At 35.1% G+C, this 12,762-nt stretch overlaps 1 protein-coding gene and 1 long non-coding RNA gene across 4 annotated transcripts in view; one reads left to right on the forward strand and one right to left on the reverse strand.

The window, feature by feature from the left end:
* The window catches only part of LOC136840750 (adrenocorticotropic hormone receptor-like), a 267,970-nt gene that overhangs the window by 89,337 nt on the left and 165,871 nt on the right, over positions 1–12,762 (reverse strand). The gene's annotated exons all lie outside the window — the stretch shown is intronic.
* Positions 1–12,762, forward strand: part of LOC136840752 (uncharacterized) — a 224,734-nt gene that overhangs the window by 32,771 nt on the left and 179,201 nt on the right. For both annotated transcript variants that reach the window (XR_010853728.1, XR_010853727.1), the window contains exon 3: positions 10,407–10,569. This is a non-coding gene — a long non-coding RNA (uncharacterized lncRNA). The remainder of the gene's footprint in view (positions 1–10,406; positions 10,570–12,762) is intronic.

A 12,762-nucleotide genomic window follows, 5' to 3' on the forward strand; every position in this document is an offset into this window, starting at 1 on the left:
TTTCCCATCACTTGATAAAACTCCCCAAGACACTTTCATTCCCCATCTCTTGATAAAACTCCCCAAGACACTTTTATTTCCCATCACTTGATAAAACACCTCAAGTTAACACGAAATAGAATATTGAAACTTGAAATTAAAGCAGCGAGATTCAGTTCCCTTCGAGTTGTCTCGAATTTTACAAGGCCTTCCTTTATATTATATGCGCCTTTCATGTCAGAGACCTTATAAAAACCTAGGAAGGCGACTCAAGAAGCCTCATATATAAAACTGCTCATCTCGGCTTGTCATATATATATGCGTATGCTGGTGTCAGGAGGCTGTTGAGGATAGTAATGATTGTTTGTCTTTTTTTTAAATTGCTTAAGCTTATTTTATTTTTTCTTCGTGTATGTGTGTATGTATGTATGTATATATGTATGTGTATGTACATAGATGTGTATAAATAATAATAATAATAATAATAATAATATAATAATAATAATAATAATAATAATAATAATAATAATAATAATAATAATATACCGTTCTGTATGTAACATGCCTCAATTTGTGAACTCAGGGTGTTCATTTTTCATTCAGTTGTGACCAAGCTTCCAAAGAATATATTATTATTATTATTATTATTATTATTATTATTATTATTATTATTATTATTCAGAAAACGAACCCTATTCATATGGAACAAGCCCGCCTAAGGGGCCATTGACTTGAAGTTCAATCTTCCTAAGAATATTAAGGTGTTCATTCTTTTTGTAGTATGCATTTCCTAGTAAGGTGTTTCGTTCTCATATTTAGAGAAATCTCTTAGCATGATATGAGTCTTTATGAAGTGCGAATCAAAGGTTTCCCAATTAGGGTGAAGTTCTTTGCCAGACTCTTCATTTCCTGAATCATTTATCCCGTTTTCGTTTCCTGGAAAAGAAAACTGTTGTGCCGGCTTTTGTCTGTCCGTCCGCACAATTTCTGTCCGCACTTTTTCTGTCCGCCCTCAGATCTTAAAAATTATTGAGGCTAGATGGCTGCAAATTGGTATGTTGATCATCCACCCTTCAATCATCAACCATACCAAATTGCAGCCCTCTAGCCTCAGTAGTTTTTATTTTATTTAAGGTTAAAGTTAGCCATAATCGTGCATCTGGCAACGGTATAGGCCAGACCACCACCAGGCCGTGGTTAAAGTTTCATGGGCCGCGGCTCATACAGCATTATGCCGAGACCACTGAAAGATAGATCTATTTTCGGTGGCCTTGATTACATGCTGTGCAGAAAACTCGATTGCGCTGAAGAAACTTCGAGGCATTTTATACTTGTTTTATGTAAGAAGTTGCTTCCTAATCAGATTTTGCATGTACTGCATTAGCTCATTTTAGTGTGTACTTATGTACATACTATGTATGTATGTATATATGTATGTATGTATGTATGTATGCACATACATGAAAGCTATATGGCAACTGGGCATTTTTGTTATAGCCCTCTTCCCCGTAGGGGGTTAGTGCCGTCAGCGCACCTCACGGGGTGTACTGTAGGTATTACTAAAGGTTCTTTGCGGCGTCCCTTCGCCCCCTAGCTGCAACCCCTTTCATTCCTCTTACTGTACCTCCTTTCATATTCTCTTTCTTCCATCTTTCTATCCACCCTCTCCTAACAATTATTTCTTAGTGCAACTGCGACCTTTCCTCTTGTTACACTCTTCAAACATTTTACTGTCAATTTCCTTTCCAGCGCTGAATGACCTCATAGGTCCCAGTGCTTGGCCTCTGGCCTGAACTCTATATTCCTGTAGCCCCTCTTCGTGTGAATGAACCTTGCTTCGTAAATCAAATTTTGCATGTACTTTGTTAGTGATTTTAGTGTGTGCTTATATAGTCAGTGTTTATATGTATTTTTGTATGTATGTATATATATACACATACATGAAATCTATATAGCAACTAATTTTTTTTTTTTTTCGTTACAGCCCCCCTTCGTGCGAATGAACCAGAACAGATTTTTCAAGCGAGAATTCAGTCCCTAACGAGAATAATATTCCTTTGATTAATTGAAGCCAGATATTCGTCTACGAGTCCAGAGGGGTAGAACGGAACCATTTTAGGAATATATCTTTTTTTCGATATTTTCTCTCGCCAGTTGACACGAATTGATAATAATGGCCAGACGCCGTCGCGTATGAATTCCCGAATTTTAATCACGCGTGCATTTGATATAATATTCCCGGGAATGGGGTGTTCTCCCGTGTTCGATCAGTCTGGTTCTCGCAAATGAGATTCCAGACTATTTTATTTTATGTTTTGGTAAAAGGAAACAGATGTTAATGCGACAGCTGTTCAGTATTTTGGCTCGACAGTTTATTTTACGTGATGTTGGTGATTTTGCGTTGCAAGTGTCGATTTGCAGATGCCTGCTATTTGACTCATTTATTTTTTTTTTTCCGTTTCACTTGGCAGGTGCTGGTTAGGCAGAGACTGATGTAATAAGTTTAATAGTTTAATGATTTGAATGTTATTAATTATTCCTTTTTTTAAAACGATTTTCGTATCTCAGACGATTCTTAGACGTACGATAATTTTTTTTATTTTGTGAGCGTTGGTTGGTGTTCAAATGAGATCCCTCTCGACATCAGTCATAAGGTGCCCCTTTTCGATATTATCTGTTTTATTATACATTTTTTTTTTTATATACAGCATTTAAGCCATTATCTCTCTCCAAGTCATTTTTAGTTTTCTGAAAAGAGAACTATTGTGCCGGCTTTGTCTGTCCGTCCACACTTTCTCTGCCCGCCCTCAGATCTTAAAAACTACTGAGGCTAGAGGGCTGCAAATTAGTATGTTGATCATCCACCGTCCAATCATCAAACATACCAAATTGCAGACCTCTAGCCTCAGTAGTTTTCATTTTATTTAAGGTTAAATTTAGCCATAATCGTCCATCTGGCAACGATACAGACCAGGCCACAACCGGGCCGTGGTTAAAATTCCATGGGCCGCGGCTCATACAGCATTATACCGAGACCACCGAAAGATAGATCTGTTTTCAGCGGCCTTGATTATACGCTCTACAGAAAACTCGATTGAGCCGAAGACACTTCGGCGCATTTTTTACTTGTTTTTATTTTGTATATATTGGTTGCTGTTGATAGGAGATTATTTCTAACATCAATCATTCACTACCTTTTATCCCACCTTATCTATCTTATTATCTATCGTATTATCTATCTTATTGTCTATCTTATTATGTATTTTTTTGTTCTTATAGTACAGCATTTAAGTCATTATCTCTCTCCATTTGTTACTTAACTGAACTGACACGAATATTTGACCTAGCGTGCTGTTCTAATTTGCAATGAGAAAGTAACGCATTGTACAACTTCCCAAGTGTTTTTATATATGCAGTGAATAAAAATAGGAAGGAGAACTATTATATTCATGACTCTAATGTTAGTCTGTTTCAATTTCTCAAGCTTCTACAGAACAGCCCAGCTGAGTTCATGAAGATCGCCTGTAGCAGGAAGCAGTTTTATACCTCAGAATACTCTAATGTTGGAACTGTCCTCTGGATTTTCTCATCATGGGTAATTGTTGTACGTGTGTGTGTGTGTGTGTGTGTGTGTGTATGCGTGGGTAATTGTTGTACGCGCGCGCGCGCGTGTGTGTGTGTGTATGTGTTTATTTTGGGAGAGGAGGGCGCCGTCCTCCAGTGCTTTGTATTCCATAAAAAGGATTTAATTTTAATATATATTTCGACATTTTAACTGATCATGGGAATATAATGAAACTTTTACAACTATATGAGAACAAATATAATTTTTTATGCTTTGATCAGAGAATAACTGGTTGGTCGTGTTCGGAAACAAATGAAAAATACGAACCACTGAACTGTGCAACCGTATGTTTTCAAAATGTTATGGGCAAATATTTTTTTGGCAAAGTTCGGTGTGTATTGCAATTGCGTGTGGGTAGGGATGTTAGTGTGGAAGCGTTTTACACATTTGTTTATTTTTAATGATTTATGAATGCCTGAAAACAGTGGAATCTGGTACCTTACATTTTACAAGCGGTTACTGTAACTGGAGGATTTATTCGATGAATTATTTTCACCGTTCTTTTCTGGGCCGTTTCGATGCACTGTTGAAGTAGATGGAGAAAGCAGGAGTATTTAGGCCCAGGTTTCATAGAATATATATATATATATATATATATATATATATATATATATATATATATATATATATATATATATATATATATATATATTTATATATACTGTATATACAAACATGAAAAGCCTACTTTTTTTACAGAAAGAATACTTGATTAAGAGAATGACTGGTCTGAAGTAGGACGTGACGTGATTATCTGCATGAAGAGTAAACAAGTAAAAAACGCGCCGAAGTTTCTTCGGCGCAATCGAGTTTCCTGTACATCGTGTAATCCAGGCCACCGAAAATAGATCAATTCGGTGGTCTCGGTATAATGCTGTATGAGCCGCGGCACATGAATCTTTAACCACGGCCCGGTGGTGGCATGTCCTATATTATTGCCAGAGGCACAATTGGCTAGGCTTTGAACCTTAAACCAGTAAAATCTACTGAGGCTAGGGGCTGCAATTTGGTATGTTTGATGACTGGAGGTGGATGATAACATACCAATTTGCCCCCCTCAGCCTCAGTAGCTTTAAGATCTGAGGAGGACAGAAAAAGCCACGCAATAGTTTTTCTTTACAGAAAACTAAAATCGATCATGGACGCTATATTTTGAAGTGATATACAGAAGAAAAATATTATAATATAATCCTTATTGAATTGTTCTGCATTCACTAGTAAATATCAGTTTCAGATGAAATTCATTTAATTTATAATACAGTAATCAGCTTGAGGAGACGTTAGGGTATTGAAAGTAATAGATCTTTTGCTTTACCCCAATTATATATTTTTCTTTTTTTAACAAAAATACTGTAGTCCAAAAACACCAAAAAAAAAAAAAAATATATATATATATATATATATATATATATATATATATATATATATATATATATATATATATATATATATATATATCGTATATGTGTGTGTGTGTGTGTGTGTGTGTGTGTGTGTGTCACGCCTTTGTATTTTATCGCACGAGCATTATAATTTCTCACGCTAAATGGCAACTAAAAGCATACAAGTTTTATACCTCATGACAGCATGTCAACAAAAATTAATAGGTAATTAAGAATGCGATAATTAACGAATTAAGACAATGACAATAAAAATTACAGGATAGATAAAGAGAATAGTTAGTTGGTAAATGGTTCAGGAATAGTTTTAGGCCAAGCAAAACCTACGCAAAGTACTTTTTCCGTTTTAACAGGATTGGAATAAATTGATGACAGTGTTATACTCCACTTAGTCACGTTTTATACCTGTCACGAAATTCGCCATTTTCCGTAAGCTCTCTGTTCCCGGACAAACATGTTGCGTAGTCTTGGCTGCAATTAATATTCATAACATGCCAAATTTTTTTTTTTTGTAAGGTCTCTCTCTCTCTCTCTCTCTCTCTCTCTCTCTCTCTCTCTGAAATAATATAGATCATTTTGGTTTTTATTAAACGTTGTTTCTTTCTCTCTCTGAAATAATATAGCTCATTTTGGTTTTTGTTAAACCTAACTCTCTCTCTCTCTCTCTCTCTCTCTCTCTGAGGTAACAAAGATCATTTTGGATTTTATTAAATGTTCTCTCTCTCTCTCTCTCTCTCTCTCTCTCTCTCTCTCTCTCTCTCTCTCTCTCTCTCTCTCTCTGAGATAATATAGATGATTTGGTTTTTATTAAACCTCTCTCTCTCTCTCTCTCTCTCTCTCTCTCTCTCTCTCTCTCTCTCTCTCTCTCTCTCTCTCTCAGAGATAATATAGATCATTTTGGTTTTTATTCAACCTCTCTCTCTCTCTCTCTCTCTCTCTCTCTCTCTCTCTCTCTCTGAGGTAACAAAGATCATTTTGGATTTTATTAAATGTTCTCTCTCTCTCTCTCTCTCTCTCTCTCTCTCTGAGATAATATAGATGATTTGGTTTTTATTAAACCTCTCTCTCTCTCTCTCTCTCTCTCTCTCTCTCTCTCTCTCTCTCTCTCTCTCTCTCTCTCTGAGAGATAATATAGATCATTTTGGTTTTTATTCAACCTCTCTCTCTCTCTCTCTCTCTCTCTCCTCTCTCTCTCTCTCTCTCTCTCTCTCTCTCTCTCTCTCAGAGCTAATATACATCAATTTGGTTTTGATTATAACGCTGATTATTAATTTGCGGTCTTAATATTAATTCAGGTTCAATTTGCATGACATTTAAAAGACCATAATTACATTTTCGTATTTACATGTATGTATGTATGTATGAATGTATGTATGTATGTGTGTGTATCGAACGTCATCTTTAAAAGTCCCGTTATGAAGAATTCTGGACCAATGCTAAAAATAACGCGTTTTTTTTTATGTGGCCTTTTATTTCGCTTTGCTGACGTCATTCGCATGAAAATTTAAACAAAAGATTCCTTGCGTTTTCCATTACGTAAGAATAGGTTTATTTTTCTACGATAAATTACACACCACATAGAACGAATTTCCAGGTGCGGTTTCCTTTCTGACTACCTACAGTAGGTTTCGTCTGATTATTATATATATATATATATATATATATATATATATATATATATATATATACATACATTTACATAATTATATATATTCATATGTATGTATATGTATATATATATGTGTGTGTGCGTGCGTGCATTCACTTATCTTCTTTGATACTGGGTAGACGTAAATGCGTATACATCCTCAGTAACCTGCAATTTCGGGTTTAATTAGTTTTTATGAGACGTGTGCTCAACGGAGATGTTTCATTTCCATTTGATAATATTCCGTTTACTTCCATCTGTGTATGGTCATTTTCTTGCCGTTTTATACCCATTTAGAAAAGACGTATTATTATTATTATTATTATTATTATTATTATTATTATTATTATTATTATTTAATAAAAGCAACAACAACAACAACAACAGCAATAATAATAATAATAATAATAATAATATTACATTATTATTATTATTATTATTATTATTTAATAAAAAAACAATGTAATAATATATTATTAATATTGTTATCATTATTATTATTATTATTATTATTATTTTTATTATTATTCAATAAAAACAACAACAACAACAACAACAATAATAATAATAATAATAATAATAATAATAATAATAATAATAATAATAATAATAATAATAATTATTATTATTATTATTATAAATATTATTTATATTTTTTAACTTTCACCCATTCTTTTTATTTCTAATTTCAGTATCAGATAATTATAGCTATCCGTCTAACCTGTCACATTTAGCCCGTCCGAAATTTTCATATACTCAAGAATGTAACATTCAGCTCCGCGGCAGAGTTCCATTTCCAATTTACCCCGGTTCCACTTATTTTAATTGTTCCGCCCCGTGGCAGCTGGGTTAAGGCCGGGCTTAAGTAACGAATCAGATTAAGCCTCTGGAAAAACAAGGGGCGTGAATTAGCTGGATTCCAGGCCGGCCAGCCTGAGGGTTAGAGAAAGCAGAGAGAAAGCACGAAACGCATCTCCGTCGAATGGAATTGCAAGCAAAAAAAAAAAAATAAAAAAAAAAACAAGTAAAAACTGAGCCGAAGAAACGAGTTTTCAGTACAGCCGCTACCGCGTTTAATCGAGGCCACCGAAAATAGATCTATCTTTCGGTGGTCTCGGTATAATGCTGTATGAGCCGCGGCCCATGAAACTTTAACCACGGCCAGGTGCTGGCCTGGCCTATATCGTTGCCAGTGGCACGATTATGGCTAAATTTAACTTTAAATAAAATGAAAACTCCAGAGGCTAGAGGGCTGCAACTTGGTATGTTTGACGATTGGAGGGTGGGTGATCAACATACCAATTTGCAACCCTCTAGCCTCAGTGGTTTTTAAGATCTGAGGACGGAGAATGCGAAGCGTTACAGGTATGAAAGAGTGAGAAAAGGAGAGAGAGAGAGAGAGAGAGAGAGAGAGAGAGAGAGAGAGAGAGAGAGAGAGAGAGCGCGCAAGCAAAGTCACCTATTGGATCGTGACGCCCTCTGAAACTTTTCAAAATATTCTCGCTCAAACTCCCGACTGAAAAAGTAGGTCAGCTTAGGTCAAAAAAGAAAATGCTAATTAGAATCTTCCAAAGAATATTTTGTTGACCTTTTTTCTTCATCAGTCTTTTCGTCCATAAGCTGAATTGCAAAATAAGAGTTTCATGAATAATCGCGTTCGTTCAAGACATATTTTGTCTGTGCGAATATTTTGCATGTTAGTTAATAAAAAAAATTATTTGACATATCTGCCAGATAATGTATAGTATAATATTCACTCGATGCGAAGACGATTCCTGTTCCGATTAGTCTTGTGGGCGTATAACCCTCCTATTCTATTCCCCCCCTCCCCCCAACCCCTGCTCCTTTAGCGCTAGGATAACTGTATCTTCATGTCGACAGTCCTCTTGGTCTCTCTCTCTCTCTCTCTCTCTCTCTCTCTCTCTCTCTCTCTCTCTCTCTCTCTCTCTCTCTCATACACACACACAAATACAGTCTGTCGTTTCAATATACCTTGAAACAGTACTGTTAAAATGTTTCCCCACTTGAATAATAATAATAATAATAATAATAATAATAATAATAATAATGATAATAATAATAATAATAATAATATTACTGCAACGGCGGTTAAACACTGCAAAAATTCCGCCCATGCAATTAACGTGCCTTCCTAAATCCATTCTTCGTCACACGGGAATGTAATTAGCACAGTTACTCAAGTACTTTGCACGATCATCTGCTTCTTTGCTTTTCAAACAAGAGGAAAATTGTCGTTTTCGTCGAGTACTCGTCTCTGGGAATAGCTTTGATGAGAGAAGCGGTGAAATTGAATCTAGGTCCTCTTAATGCTTCCTAATGAACACCTTAATATTCTTTGGAAGCTTGAAGAATTTCAAGTCGGTGGCCCCTTTGGTGGGCTTGTTCCATATGAATATGGTTTATCTTCTGAATGATAATAATAATAATAATAATAATAATAATAATAATAATAATAATAATAATAATAATAATAATATGTTCTTTGGAAGCTCGAATTTGAAGTCAAAGACCCCTTAGGTGGGCTTGTTCCATATGAATATGGTTCATCTTCTGAATAATAATAATAATAATAATAATAATAATAATAATAATAATACTTTTGTCATAATTAAAAATAGATACTGCTGTTATTATTATTATTATTATTATTATTATTATTATTATTATTATTATTATTATTATTATTATTATTATTTATTTACTCTAATAAATGAACGGATAAATATGCATATTATGAACTTCACTTGAGGAAATTTGACCAGAATAATCAGAATATCAGTCAACTTTTTTTTTTTTTGTCAAAGTTTTTTCAGTCATTTTTAAATTTTTTGTTGAATTTGCATTAAAAAATATTTGAGTCGTTAAAGAAAATATGAGTTCTCATTTTGTCGTTGGATAGATTTATTTATTTCTGCATCATTATTCCTGATCTCTCTCTCTCTCTCTCTCTCTCTCTCTCTCTCTCTCTTTCGACACCCTTTGTTTGTATTTAAAAAAAATGTCTGTCAGAGTTAATGGGAAAGGGAGAGAGAGAGAGAGAGAGAGAGAGAGAGAGAGAGAGAGAGAGAGGATCACTTTCGGTCACTTTGTTCTCAAGGGCATTTCTGCTCCCGCCATTAGTGGAAGGTTTTTCTTTTGTCGTTTATTTTTGGGTGTTGAAAATGCTCTCGATTTCACTTTCCTCCTCCTCCTCCTCCTCCTCCTCCTCCTCCTCCTCCTCCTCTCCTCCTCCTCCTCCTCCTCCTCCTCCTCCTCCTCCTCCTCACTTTGCCATGTTCTCGCTTGCAAGAGGCCTTTGAACTGACAAGTGTGTCTGAGGTTTTTTTTAATGCACGCAAATTTATTCTAATTTTTTCCCCCCCTTTTTCCGAGGACACGAACCATATTTCCACTGCGTTTTTAACTCGATTTTACGTGTTTATGTTTTTCACATACATTTTGTCTTTTGTCACATATATGACAGATATTTTTTCATGTCTGTATCTGAGAGAGAACTGTGTATGTGATGTCTTTTTTCATTTTTCAGACTCTTCCTTCATGTCGTCCGCTTTTTAACGAGACAAATTAATTTGAATAATCATTTAGTTATTCTGCAGAATTTCAACCTAAATTTTTAGCTGTCTCTGAATAACAGATAACCTGGAATGAACTGTCTCATATGTGCAATGGAATCTTTTGTTTTTGAATGCGATGTTCATTTTAAATTTGCTTTTTTTTGTTTATTTCCTTTCAGAAACGAGAGATAAAAAGGAACGACGATAAATCATTAGGCGTGCATTTATTGTCTGAAAATCTCAAGTATTGGGAATATTTCAAACGGAATATGATGTTCCCAGCTGCTCTCAATTCTTTTCTTTCCATCGACCCCGTTTCTCCTTTGAAAGAAAGAATATAAGGTATAGTTTATCCTGTCATTAATATTCCTGTCTTTTTTATTATTATTATTATTATTAATATTATTATTATTTATTTATTTATTTATTTATTTTTTTTTTTTTTGTGAAGGTCTTTCATCTCTTCGGTGTGAACCGACTTTGCTGTGACGCTCTCACGGGAAACGCTGAATCCGTGAGGTAAAGTCACGGGCTGCTCTGTGAGCAAGAGCCCGTGCTGGCATAAGGCCAGCTTAATCAGTAACAACACCGAGGTAAAAATTGCACCGAAGAATCGAGTTTTCTGTAGAAGGTATATTGCTGTATGAAACTTTCAGCCACGGCCCTTGAAACTCAGCCACGATCCGGTGGTGGCCTCAGCCACGGGCCATGAAATTCTTTTAGCCGCGGCCCATGAAACAGCCACGGTCGGGTGGTGGCCTGTGCTGGTACCTATATCGGTGCCGGAAGTACGATTATGGCTAACTTTAACCTGAAATAAAATAAAAACTACTGAGGCTAGAGGGCAGTAATTTGGTCTGTTTGATGAGTGGAGGGTGGATGATCAACATACCAATTTGCAGCCCTCTAGCCTCAGTAGTTTTTAAGATCTGAGGGCGGACAGAAAAAGTGCGGACGGATAGACAAAGTCGTCACAATAGTTTTCTTTTAGACGTTTTTTCTTGCAAAATTATTTCTGATTAAGGACAAACACTAATCGTTGTATTGGCTGGTTTAGCGATATTGGCATTAAGACGCTTCAGAAAGCTTTATTTTTATTAGATTAGTTCATAATTACGAGTCCTGTTTTGAAATAAATGACGTAATGTATATGGCACTGAATTGCCAGGTATCACAAATGGCCACATTTAGCTCCGACCAATCAGAATCCTTGTACCATTTCTTTCCGGTCATGTTGAATTCGGGCCAATCACCTATCTCGTACCATTTCGTGTAGGTCCAGTCAGTAAACGTTGCAAAACATCGGCACAGTCTCATCTGAGTTTCTTTTGAGTATTAATTATGATTTATTATGGACAGAAATAGTACATAGACTGAGATACCGAATAACATACTTTATACTACAGTAACTATGCTGGTTATTCAGGTTAGTATCATTATGTTTGATCTTTCTTATAATTCATCCATTACTTGTGAAGTGTCGCCTTGCTGATTGTTTTATTTCAATTGTTGGTTTAGTGCAAGTTAGGTCATAATTATATATATAATATATATACAGTATATATATATATATATGAGAATGCAATTAATGAAATATATATATATATATATATATATATATATATATTTTTATTAATTGCATTCTCAAGTTGCACTTGTCTGCATTATACAGTATATAGATATAATGATGACAAGTGCAACTTGAGAATGCAATTAATTGGATTATTTATAAAAATATATATAGTGTATACTATATATCTATCTATCTATCTATCTATCTATCTATCTATCTATATATATATATATATATATATATATATATATATATATATATATATTTTATATATATAAATGTTTCCATTAGTTGCACTCTCAAGTTGCACTTGCCTGCATTGTATCTATATCTGTCTCTCCTGTGGAATTTTTTTGCTATGGCTTGGTTCAGGCTAACGAGCTTGAACTGTGTGTGGGGCCTTTGAAAAATTTTTTGTTGGGGGGGGAGGGCTACAAATTTGAGAACCGCCTCGTCTGATTTCGAATTTGCGTTGTATAATTGCAACAGGTTTTGTGTTTCCACTTTTTGGTGGGTATTTGAATTATAAGTTATCAGGAGGGGGTGGGGAAATATAGCTCTATTTTTCACCTGGTATCGAACAGGTATTGAAGGGCCATAGTTTGTTTTAGATTTTTTTTTTGGTGGGGGGTTGCAGAAAGTGACATTATTTGATTGGAAGGGGAGATAAACTTTTTTTTTATACTTAATATTCCCGAGTATTAAAACGTTGCTCAAAAAGTTGGGATTTGCGAGTGTTCGGGAATCCATCTTTTCAGGAATAATTTGAATGAAAGTTATAATGGTGCAATTACTTGACGAATTCCACAGCTTACAAATTCTCTCTCTCTCTCTCTCTCTCTCTCTCTCTCTCTCTCTCTCTCTCTGAGATACTGCCTTGTCATGCGGGTTTTGTTCAAACGGTGCATGCTCTCTCTCTCTCTCTCTCTCTCTCTCTCTCTCTCTCTCTCTCTCTCTCTCTC

The sequence above is a fragment of the Macrobrachium rosenbergii genome, chromosome 8 (assembly GCF_040412425.1).
Source record: "Macrobrachium rosenbergii isolate ZJJX-2024 chromosome 8, ASM4041242v1, whole genome shotgun sequence".
NCBI classification, from domain to species: Eukaryota; Metazoa; Arthropoda; class Malacostraca; order Decapoda; family Palaemonidae; genus Macrobrachium; species Macrobrachium rosenbergii.